The sequence below is a fragment of the Zerene cesonia genome, chromosome 3, assembly GCF_012273895.1.
Source record: "Zerene cesonia ecotype Mississippi chromosome 3, Zerene_cesonia_1.1, whole genome shotgun sequence".
NCBI lineage: Eukaryota > Metazoa > Arthropoda > Insecta > Lepidoptera > Pieridae > Zerene > Zerene cesonia.
This window is the reverse complement of record NC_052104.1, coordinates 2245415-2258719: the sequence shown is the minus strand read 5'-3', so window position 1 is coordinate 2258719 and position 13305 is coordinate 2245415.

Below are 13305 nucleotides of genomic sequence, written 5' to 3'. Positions count from 1 at the left end.
TTTTATTTCGCTGCTACAACGAAGGTAATAAAATGTGACTTATCAATATCCTACTAATATTATAAATGCGAAAGTTTGTAAAGATGCTTGTGTGTTTGTTGCTCTTTCACGCAAAAACTATTGAACCGATTGCAATTAATATTGGTACGGAGATAGCTGAACAACTGGAATAACATACAGGCAACATTTTACGATACGGACTCACGCGGGTGAAACCGCGGGGCGCAGGTAGTCAGGTATAAGAATATGTTTATTTCACCGAATTATTATTTGACTCCACAAAAAAGTATTTTTTCTATTTAAAAATCTAAATTGATAAAATATGCAATGGGCATTGGTAGCTCAGTAGTCAGGACCTAAGAGCTAAAAAGATATGTCGGGGGTTCGAGACCAGGCGAGCGTGCAGGAAATAAATTGATATACCTGTCTTCACCATCACTCGATACGGTGAAGGAAAACATCATGAGGAGACCGGCATGCCCAAGAACCAAAACGTTCGACGGCGTGTGACATCTGGTAACCCGCAATAGGCCAGCATGGCGGATTATGGCCTAAACACCTCATGGGAGGCCTTTGCCCCAGCAGTGGAAATGGGAACATAATGTATGCGCTGATGATTATGCTAAATGAAAAGTTCTACCCACCTATGGTAGGTCTTAACGGGAAATAGCTTACTTGGCATTAGTAGATAATAACATACTATATAATATTAATATATGATAATACAAACAAACCTTACCCAAACTATATATAAAGCATAATTGAAACTAAAGTCTCCGATGTCTCTGTTTTCCAACAATAGAAAACAATTTCTTAGATAAAACGAAGTCTAGTAACTAAATCGATGACATTAACTAAATCGTGGTGCGGATAAAAACGGCAATTCGCTGTCATGCTACAATGTAATTAATTAAATTTCATAATTGCTTAATATGGTAATAGAACGAGATCAGTATTATCACCTAATTCGAAGTAATTACTATGCTTTCGATTTTTGTTGCGTGCTAGCTGAGTTTATGATGCCGGTGTAATGTCTTATTACCATAGCCATTGCGTGTCTGTCGGATGGTATTGTAGCTTGTGATGCTGTTTGGATGTTTGGATGTTTGTCAGCCTGTAGACCGTGGTAGTCGGTAAAATAATTGTAACTGAAATTTCTTCATATAAACTTGTATAATGCTCTTCTTCACGCCTAAACCATTGAACTGATTTGTATGACACATGGTAAAAAAATAGTTTACTATCCTTTTGACAAGGAAAGGACAAAGGATAGGTATAAAACCTATGTCACCTAACTAACCTAACCTATACCACCTGGAAAACTCACAGAAACCGGAACTACACGAATTTTCCTTTATCTACGCGGGCAAAGCCGCGGGCGACAACCTGTTTGTTAATAAAACAAAGCATCATTGAATAGAAATATCAATTTTATAAATAATTTGCCCATACAATAAATTTGAACATATATCTAATTTATTCACCGTCAAACTAAGAAACTGAAATTCCTGACGCCTATTTTAAATTTATTACCGTTCTTAATACACCCTATATCGATATTTATAAGCATGATAATAGATATTAATAGATATGTTAAGGAACACAGTCAGATAGCTACTTCGTGGATATATACCGTAGCGTTTCTGTCCTTAATTAGGTGAAAAGCTCTTTAATGGGATACGGCGCATAATTCGGAGAATTATAAGCCTGCTCCAATATTAGGCTTGAAATCCATAATGAATATTAAAGGTTATGGTGAAATTGTATGTCATTGAAATTACTTCCTCCTTATTACCTATTGGCCTTACAGAATATAGGTCAATTTTATATACGGGTATAGTAACTATACTGTTACTGTACCCTATTATCTATTTGCATCTATGTGCATTCTCTGTAAAGCATAGCTTCTTCGTGAAAACAAATAATGGATTAATATAAAACCCTCTTCCGTCATCTCCTATTCCTGATGATTCTATGACATAACGACAGATTTTGTTATTTTTTCCAGTCTCAAAAATACCTTTATACGTGGAAAAATTGTATTAATTTCCGAAGAATATCTTCAATGTACAGAATCATCAGAAATGCCTATCATTCTATACGCAAGCAAGGGAAAAAGGACAATTAATAATTGTTCCTTTTTCAAGTTTGGCACCGAGAACCGTGTTTTCGCTAACGTAGCATTTTTTTTTTTGTTAAACAACAATAAAAAGCAAATAAAACTGTAACAGCAGTATTGTTCGCGGGCATACGATACGCGATAAAGAAAAACATTCGCACGAACATTAAAACAAACTGTTCTTCGTTGCTTGGTGCAAACACAAGCGCTTGTGGTTAATTTTAACATATACCGTTTTGTCTAGAATGTGGAGAATAGAATATAAATATTTAACGTAAAGTAAACAGTATTATGATATGTAAAGTATAATAGGGAACTTCTATGAGTGCTTTCAATATATTGCAGTAATAGACTGAAATATTGAAACATGTGAGAACTCTGTTACATTAATAAAAAAACATTGACTTGTTGTAATACAAGAATTACGCTCATGAAACATCTGGACAAAAGTATTATATAATTGTAGTTATTTATGATAACAATTTGTATGTAAATGTGTGAAGCGAAAAGTTTGGAGCGCTTCTTATTAAGCAGGCCGCGGAGTATGGAATTTGACACGTTTATAGTTTATACATAAGTGCAGAATGCTTCTTTTTAAGATTAATGAATGTAATACATTAGAAAAACCATTACCCACAGTACTGAATATTAGACACACACCCATATAGGTATTTATGGTTCAAGTCATGGCTAGAAAGGATGCTATTTTTTTTATTATCAGAACAAAAAAAATTAACAAGTTAAATGTTGTGTAGTAGCTAAGGAAAAACCACAAAGGTTTAATGTGCGTATACAAATAAATTTACAATAGTACAATTCCGGTTATTACTGTTATTTTATAGTTGTTAGTTTAGTTGTTTAATACATGCAATGCTAAAAGAGGCAAAGAACGACCATTGTAGTATTGTTACTATTCAATATTTATCCTCTCTAGCCGCTGCCTCTTCTAACTTACTCTAAAATTTCAAGCACAGCCCCTAAAGTATCAAATAACAAAGAAAGTAGTTTTCTTACGAATAGAAATGCGATCAGCATTCGTTTATGTCTGTTACACGATATTTTCTATACTTAATTACTGGTTCTCCATTGTTACGTCTGTCAAAGTATTTGTTTACAATTAACATACGGATTGAGGTTATTTTTTTATTGTAAATGAGAAATGGTAAGTGTCTTTTCCACGGATGTTCCCAAATAAGTAAGGAGGTTAATGTTTTCTTGTACTTGATTTTATGCGAGTATTAAAGACTTTTTGAGGGATTTAAAACGCGATTTATTCATTATATTATTAACCCGACGTTTCGAACACTTTATAGCGAGCGTGGTCTCGGGGAGACAGTCTCCCAGTGAATAAATCGCGTTTAAAATCCGTTAAAAAAGTCATTAATTTCTAAAAAGTTAGGAGGTTCCCATAGCGACTATATTTTTTTATTTTGATAATTTTTGCATGATATGAAATTGTCGCCATTTGGTCCCATTTTAAAATCTGTAGTGATTCTTGTCATCTTTGTTTGTGAAACGATTAATTTATAGCATTAGCAATATGGTGGAAAACCATAAGAAGGTTAAGGTGGATAAACTTCGTTGATCACACATTTTTGTTCTGTTATTTTCCATAGTCACACTAGCAAAATGATTTTAATATCTTAATTATATAAAGCTTATTTTTCAACAACAGTAGCCTTTTAGCAATGAACTTTATTGCACTTTGAACCTAAAGGTACATTTCATGCTTTATTACAATTATTGTAGAATTGATTTGGTAAGCAAGTCTATTAGCCATAACTCTATATTCTGGCGTAATTCCAGTAGTCGTACCAGTTAGATTTTTTATCACATTAGTCAATGAGACAAAGGGAGAAGTAAACGCAGATAGTAATAATGGGTCCACGAAAATAAGTAATTTTCTTTAACCGTAAAATGAATAATAACACATGTAAGAAATTATTCAGACGAATTAATAAGAGCCTACTTTTCAATCTTTGCCTCAAATTCAAATATTTATTTATTCAATAAGTTTAATGTTATTAATGCGAACGTAACTCGTTTGTCTGTCTCTTCTTCACGCCGCAACCACTAAACCGAATTGGTATAATGTACCAAGATAACTTAAGGCCTGAGAAAAAGCATAGGTTATTGTTATCCCGCAAATATCTTGGGTAGGGGAACTACGCAGGTTTTTCTTTTATTACGCGAGGAAAGCCGCCGGCGGAAAGCTAGTCTATTATAAGATCGTATTTTGATTACAATTACAAGTATATAGGATGAGCTGAATAAAAACCTTATTAGGTCTAATTCAACATAAAATACGGATTAAATATGGTCTTAATCGATTTTTCAGTTATTTTTATTATCGTATAATATAAAATTAAGAAATAAAAAATAATGTTATCCGATTAAAGAAAATTAACCTTTTCAAGATCTGTTAAAAAAAACCTCTGTAATTTGCCATAAGGAATACGAACGCAATTAGTTCAAAATTAAATACTACCCACACAGCAAACTGTCTATTCAACATTGCAATGCAAATGATAGCTATGATCGATGTCTTTTGATTTACGATTTCCATTTCTCTTTCATAATCAATTGGTCAATACGACGCGCCCACACATACTGCAATGTAAATTATGTTTTTGTTTTCTATCATTTAAAGGGTTATTTCTATTTCCAGATTGTTCTGTGCTGCAGTTATTGTGCATTTCTTTTATCTGATATCAAGTACCGTAAAAGCGATGGTTCTTTTTATAGTTATAGAAATTTGACCGCAAACCGCGGCATTCATCAAACGTGCCGGTTCGTTCTTGTGAAGAAACTGTGCCAAATAATGGTCAAACAACGTTATTTTCTATTGAAAGTCAGTCATAAATTTTGATTACATGCACTTTGATAGACCCACAGCTTTCTTAGGTGTTCTTAGAATTAGAACGTACCAGAATACTATTGACTGCTTACTGTTTCTACAGTATCTTTTTAATTAAGTACATTAAAATTTAATGTTGATGATGGAATTCTTGATGATGGAACCCTTGATCCAAATTGCAGCCAAAACTTCAAAATTAATAAACTTTCCATCCACACTTTCCATCCACAATCCTCGTAAAGTATGAAAGATAAGATAAAGAGAAGAAGAAGATGTTGAAAAGATTTACTATAAAGCGGTGAAAGATCCATTAAACATGCAATCAGTTTTTTTTTTATGTCATAGCGGGCAACTGAGCTGGTGGTTCGCCTGATGGTAAGCGATCACCACCGCCCATGAACATTCGCAGAGATAGCCTCTGCGAATGTGTTGTCCGCTTTTAAGGGGTAAAGGAAAAGGAAAGGATTAACGACTGGAAAGAAGGAATGGACAGGGACGGGTGAGGAAAAGGAAATGGGCCTCCGGCTCCCCCACTCACCGTAAGAAACACAGTGGCATGCCACTATTTCACGCCGGTTTTCTGTGGGGGTGTGGTACTTCCCCGGGGCGAGCTGGCCCAATTCGTGCCGAAGCGTGCTCGACTCCCACAATAAAAATTTGAACACAGTTAAATTGACAAATCTATTGAATACTAAAATACACGATTTAATACTTTGTTTGAACGCGCTAATGTCAGGAACTACTGAATCGCTTTCAAAAATTATATCACCCCATCCCTGACTAGTTATATGTACCTATATGTACAACAGACAGTGTTCAGTACGTGTTAAATAGGCTAAATTATCAGTATCTTTATCAGCAAGTGGTGAAACTGACGGTTTTTTTCTTGAATGTTATCATTCTCTATACTAATATTATATAACTAAAGAGTTTGTTTGAACGCGCTAATCTCAGGAACTATTGATCCGTTTTAAAAATTTATTTCAGTTTTAAATAGCCCAATTATTGTGGAAGGCTTTAGCCTATATATGTACCACGGGCGGAGCCAGGGCGGACCGCTAGTTTTATTCATAAAACTAAGAGAGCTAAAGATGATCCTAATCGTTTATATAATTACGCCCAGCTCTTAATACATTAACGGCAATAAATTGCGGTGTTCGTAATATTGTTTTTGTCAAGATTAAGATAATTATAATAGATAATTATAATGACTGCCTTCCTCATTATGTTATAAAGTAACGGTTAACGTCACTCCGAGAAAATTAATAGACTAATGCGATGTTTAATGCTAGGCGTCGTTGTTAGAAGAAATATTTCTTAGCAACTTGATGGTGGCCTCGACTTCCCTCGGTTATGAGTATCAACAGTTTTAATGATCCAAACGTAGACAAATATAGCAAACAAATAATCATTTAAATCCGTAGTGTAACAATGTCGAATTTTTTTCATATGCACATGTTATTAACCTAGCTTTATCCCTCGGTTGCGCTCCGTATTACAAAGATTTATAAGTATTATAAAAGCGAAAGTGTATTCTTTATAAATTTTTATAAAAAATAATTATTCACAAAAATAAACTGTCAGGTTTAAAAAGTCAGGACTAGACGAAATTTTAATAAGATCACACGGGTATCAACTTTCAAATAAAATAGAATCATCAAAAATCATTTCACCCAGTCGAAAGTTCTGGGGTAACAAACCAAAATTATTCAGTCGAATTGAGAACCTTCCCTTTTCGAAATCGGTTAATAAGGCAACTATTACACATTACAACCATTATATACGACGCCTGTCAATGTATATCTATACTCATGATTACAATACACCTACATGCAAAGTCAATAATTAATTTTATTATTACACCGCCGGCTTGTGCTCGAAATGTCAATCAAATATTTCAATACGAAGGAGTATTGAATTTCACTATCTATTAACATTTTAATTTGAGTTTAATATTTCATATAAAAATAACCTATATAATTGGGGTGTCCATATAGACACAGATGAGGCATTCCCACTTTTTTAGATAACTCCTTAGACATTGTTATAGGAGAACCTGTTCAGTCATCAGTGCATCATTTTGATCAAGCCTTCCTTAAACATTGACCAATTACTATCCGTTTAGCCTATTTTAGACTATCATTTAAAAACTGAACTGCATTGCATAACAAACAGCTAAGCTAACAAACTGAACAGTTCATCTAAAAATTAAGAACATTATACGCACACGGTTGCCATAACAACAATAACGACATAATTCTCACGCGATATAAAAACATCTGAAACGTAACAGCATTGCAACAACCAATTCATCTTCACATAAGCAATAACTCAAGAAATAAAAACAAAAGTATAGCTTACTGCGCATCATGTAACTGTATGAGGTTAGTAATCAACGATCAGTTAGGAAAATGTTAAATGCTGTTTCGTGAGATAATGACGACTAGCTGTACGCCTGCGGCTTTGACCGTAGCTGGACGAAGAGACAGACCGGACTATTCCACGCACGCTCCCGTGGGATTTCCGTGATAAAAACATACTTCGTCGAAGCGCAGCTGAGATGATTTCTGTACGAAATTTAATCCAAATCGGCCCAGTAGTTTTTGAGATTAGCACGTCCAAGCAAACAAAAAAAATTGTGTATCTATACTGCTTAGGTATGTTATTTTTATGATATTGGTATCTTGTATACATGTTTATATTTGTTTTTACATTACGACGATAATTGGTTTTTATTAAAATGTTATTGAAAGTGTTTTAAGAATATTGCTTTCTTTGTTTATGAGAAAGTACATCAATTATATAATTTATATATTGTAAATAAATATCAATTATATTAAAAATAACGTCGATAATTTGTCATTGCTCCAAAAAGGATGAGTTAACAATTTCTTATCTTCCCTATTTTAATATTGGGTGATCAATTAACTAAATTGTGGGTTATATAAAAAAAAATACCTAAGCATTTCAATAATAGTTTTATTATTATTTGTTTATTATTATTTATTTCATCGATTAGTTACAAATTAAATGAGGCAAATCTTACAAAACATACCGACATAACTGTCACATAACTAAAATAATTTCAAATGTGCACACGTCCGGCAACATATGCAACACGTCCATTTAATATTTTATATGAGTTGAGCTCGTGACTGCTAACCGTCACGGTTATTTCGCCCAGATAACTCACATCTACAAGAACGTAATAAAACAATGTAATACGTTACTTGTTTTGATATGGATACCGTTATATTGCGAATTACTATGGTAATATGATTGTTTGAAAAGTAGAATTTAAGGGGACTTAAGATCTTGCCAGAATTACTAAACACTTTGGCAAATTAGAAGGCCTGTGATACAGAATAGCTTTGAATTCGGAGTATTTTAGTGATAATGGCAAAGTGTGATACAGAATAGTTTTGAATTCGGAGTATTATAATAGATGTAATAATACGCACAAACATACATACACATCATGCACATTACCGCTGTGATGAACACTCGAAACGGTGAGGGAATCCGGCATGTCGTAGAATCAAAAGTTCGACGATATCTGCCAACCGGTACTTGGCCAGCATGGTGGATTATGGCCTGAAGCCTTACAGGAGGCCTGTGTTTTTATCGTCGGCAATGGAGCTGGTGGGTCGCCTGATGGTAAGCCACCGCCCATGAACATTTGGAGAGAATTAAGGTCGATGGCAGACCTCTGCAAATGGATAGCCGGCTTCAAATTGGAGAGGGGTGAGGAAAAGATTGACGAGAGGAGTAAAGGAGAAGACTGGGAAGGGTAAGGAAAAGGATATGGGCCTCACTGTGTCCAAGCAGTAGGAACATGCAGGTGCTGGTGATGATAATGATGATTACCCGATATAAGCAGAAACATATAAGTAGACAGATTTATTTTTTATATAAGTTATTTAATGTCATCCTAGACTAGTAATTTACCTGTGGGAGTCGAGCACGCACCTGTGGGAGTCGAGCACGCTTCGGCACGAATTGGGCCAGCTCGCACCGGGGAAGTACCACACCCCCACAGAAAACCGGCGTAAAATAGTGGCATGCCACTGTGTTTCGTGCGGTGAGTGGGGGAGCCGGAGGCCCGTTTCCTTTTCCTCACCCGTCCTAGTCCATTCCTTCTTTCCAGTCGTTAATCCTTTCCTTTTCCCTTACCCCATAAAAGCGGGCAGCGCATTCACAGAGGTACTACCTTTGCGAATGTTTATGGGCGGTGGTGATCGCTTACCATCAGGCGAACCACCAGCTCAGCTGCCCGCTATGACATAAAAAAAAAATAAAAAAAAATAATATTTCATCAGTTCACACATTTAAAAAATATTAAACAATTCAACACAAAATTCAAACCCTAAAAAATGTCGCGGACTAAGAAGCACCCGTGGCCCCTGACTAAAGCGGCTCGACGGAACACAGTGGGGTTTTAATCGGTAGGAATCCGACATAAACCACGGCCCCTTTTCCGAGGAGGCCGTAGGCATCTATGTAAGATGTCCCCACTATAAAAAGTACCGCTAAGAATAACGTATTTTACACATAAATTATTTTATTTCATAAAAGTGACAAAACACTGCATTTCATTTTAGTGAAAGTTATTATTGCCAGTACTCTCTTTCCGCATTATTACGGCCATGTAGTTCTCCAGCAAAGAAAACGTATTTAATTATAAACCACTTAATAGAACTGGTACTTTTTATGATTAACCAATCGATTTTAATATACAGGAATGTATTTTTATTCGTTTGTTACGATTTAACTTAGATAAATGCAAGTCATTTTCAAAATTCTTCTTCTAGTCCAAGCCTATAACTTTGTTAAAAAAAGGCTAAAGTCAACCCAGGCGAAACAAGGCACTCAAATAATTATTGTAAAAAGAATAAGTTAGTACAAAATAATACTCTTTAATAATAGTTTTTAACTAAAAACTAAACCGTCTTCAAGCTGCCCCAATTGGACTAAATACTAAACACGGAAGGGACCAGCTTCCAAAAAGTATATAATCATCATAATCGGTTCACCCAGCCTAAAATTATGAGACAGCAGTCACAAAAAGTACAGTCGAATTAAGAACCTCCCCCTTTTTGAAGTCGGTTAACATCTCATCTAATCGTATCTACCAACTTAAAGAAATCGAGTCAGAATCAATTAAATGAATGTTTACCTACTAACTGGTTTCTCAGAAGCAATCATTTTCGAGGTCAAGAGGTTAAAAGAATCTATTGTTAGTACCTACCTATTAATATCACACAATTGTTTGCGATTACGTTTCGTGAAGATACACTTCTTGGATGTGGAGATAACGGTACATCTCTTATCTTTGTAGGTCAAATTTGATATCATTCGAAAATAGCCGCAAGAGATTCCAGTATGACTAAAGATTATATTACTTATGTCAAAGCAGGACGCCATAGGAATTGTATGTGGGAGTCGAGCACGTTTCGGCACGAATTGGGTTAGCTCGCACCGGGGAAGTACCACACCCCCACAGAAAACCGGCGTGAATTAGTGGCATTTTTTTTTTTTTTTTATGTCACAGTCGGCAATGGAGCTGGTGGGTCGCCTGATGGTAAGCGCTACCACCGCCCATGAACATTTATAGAGGCATAAAGTCCATTGCAAACCTCACGCCTCTACAAATGGATTGCCGACTTTTGGGAAGGGATTAAGGAAGCATTGGCGAGAGGAATAAAGGAAAGGACTGGGAAGGGCAAGGAAAAGGATATGGACTCACCGAACGAAACACAGCAGAATGCTATTTCACGCCGGTCTTCTGTGGGGGTGTGGTACTTCCCCGGTGCGAGCTGGCCCAATTCGTGCTGAAGCGTGCTCGACTACCACATACAATTACATTACAATTAGTGGCATGCCACTGTGTTTGGTACGGTGAGGTGAGCCGAAGGCCCGTTTCCTTTTCCTCACTCGTCCCAGTCCATAAAATGGGAACCTATTTCTAAGACTGCTGTTCGTGTGTATGTTTGTCGGTCTATCCGTGCATATATCACCAGGCTATATTTCACAAACCGTGATGGCTAGACTGTTGAAATTTTCAGAATTTATGTATTTTGTAAGGAGCCCTTGGTGTCCGACATGCAGTCAAATTCTTAGTCTCACGGGGATAGCGGAACAAACACCTTAAAAGCAGGACAGTTCCGTCCATTTTAGGCTGTACTTATGGTCACTGTAAATGAGACGCTTTCGTATAATATACTGGCCGTACGTACTTGCTGCGACTGGTTGTAATCGGAAGAAAGAAACTTCATAAAAATGATCTTTTATATTGGAGATAGAATTTCCAAAATCCGAAACGGAAAACCCATATATATGGTTTTTGGGTTTTCGTTCCGAACATATAAATATTCACAACTTTCATCTTTGCCATTTACTAACGGTTCGCCCCAGCTTCAACCGTGGTACATAAATATAAATGTAGAATATTCTATAAAATATACCAAGATTGAAAAAGGGTTAAAACTCTCATTAGAAACTAATTAGGTGTCACGAAAGATTGAGTAGGTACTTTCGAAGGTGACATATATTTACAAGATGTTTAAAGGAACTGCACGAGTTTAAAACGAGTTTTTAAGTGTCTTGAAGTATATAATCCACTGCACTAGAAATGATAAGATTATTTAGAAATAGAGAAGACATAATACTGCAACTGCAACTACAACTGTAATTTGATTCGTTAGGAAAATTCTCAAAAATATTCTGAACATTTCTTTTAACAATTAAACGTGATAATATAGGTGGAATAATTCTGATTTCTTTGTCAAATTACTTTTACTAATCAAGGTTCTAAACAAGGTCCTCTCTCTGAAATATCCTCATATCTTCTTTCTTATATCCATTCCCACCGCATCTACGAGTAACGTGTGATATACACTAATTTCTAGAACAATTATTATATAGCTGTATAGTTCTCTATAATTAGATGAATATCGACATAATCTAAGAATGTGATGATCAAACTCATTACGGTCATTGGTATGCAATGTTCATGCATCATTAAAATACATTAAGCCATGCATGTCAGAATAAGTTGAATGCCCTTTTCTCAGTTACATCTTATTAACTTGGACATAACAACGTCCATATATATGACTAGATGCCCGCTGCTTCACCCACCTAGATAAAAAGTAGTCGTTGCTACTCCAGACTTTATTATATATAAATCTATGTTAACATTATAAATAGGAAAGTTTGTAAATTTGTGCCTGGACGTTGTAGGGTGTAATCTATGGATCTACTAAACTGGTTGTATAAATTCTTTTTCCATTAAAGAGCCACGTTATCTGTGTGTCATATATGACTGGCTGGCTATATTTATATTGTTTTTATCGTGACTCAACCCGGGCGGAGCCGGGAGAAGCGGTTAGTTTGATATAGATGTAATGTACCCTTTTTACGAGAAATAATAACAAACCTCGGCGGTGTTAAAATTAACACAAATAGATATAATATACTCGTTTAAAGTCCCGTGTCCCCTACTGGGGTATGGGGCAGACGTTATACATCTGTTTCAGTGACTGTTTTTTTTATGGACAAGCAGGTGATCAGTCTTCTGTGTCCTGCCAGACCGAGACGTTTTTTTTATTGTGCGTCCCCACCAGGAATCGAACCCAGGACCCCTCGGTTCTCTGTTCTCTCGCTCACGCGTTAACCCCTACTAAGGAAGCCGTCAGTATACTCGTATAGTCCATTAAATATTATTTTCTTTATTTATACACTTAACCGAATCTGAATTATAAACGTGTGGTTAGAATTAGGTTTATTGTTATCTTAGTCTATAATTATTTTACATGGTATTTAATATTGAATAAAGTTTATTTGATTTTTTAAATCGATAAAGACACGTAAACATATTCACTGAGAGAAGAGATTAAAATGTAATAATGTTTTTATGGCTAATGAAAGCAAGAGGAGATAAAAGCGATAACGTGAGTGATTAACGCACAATTTCACTGCGGCTCTCAGAAAATCAATAAAATAACAAAATCATTACATACTTAAGTGAAAAATTAAAAGAGAAAAGTCGTAATATGGTATAAGCAGAAAGTTTCGCGGTCGATGGGCTGTGAATTAATGAAAATCGATTTCTGCCCGTAAAGTCACACGTAAATCGACTTGCGTGTGGTGCACGGTTTAAATTATATAAAAGTTACTCAAAAGAAACTTCAAATTACTGCAACTCACGCGAAAATTCGATGTAAAAGCTCAGTTTTGCAATAGTCTTCGTTGAGAATCAATTATGAGAGCAACCTCTTAATATTTTGTTATATAGATTTCATTACAAAATCTCCAGTAAAGTAAGTGT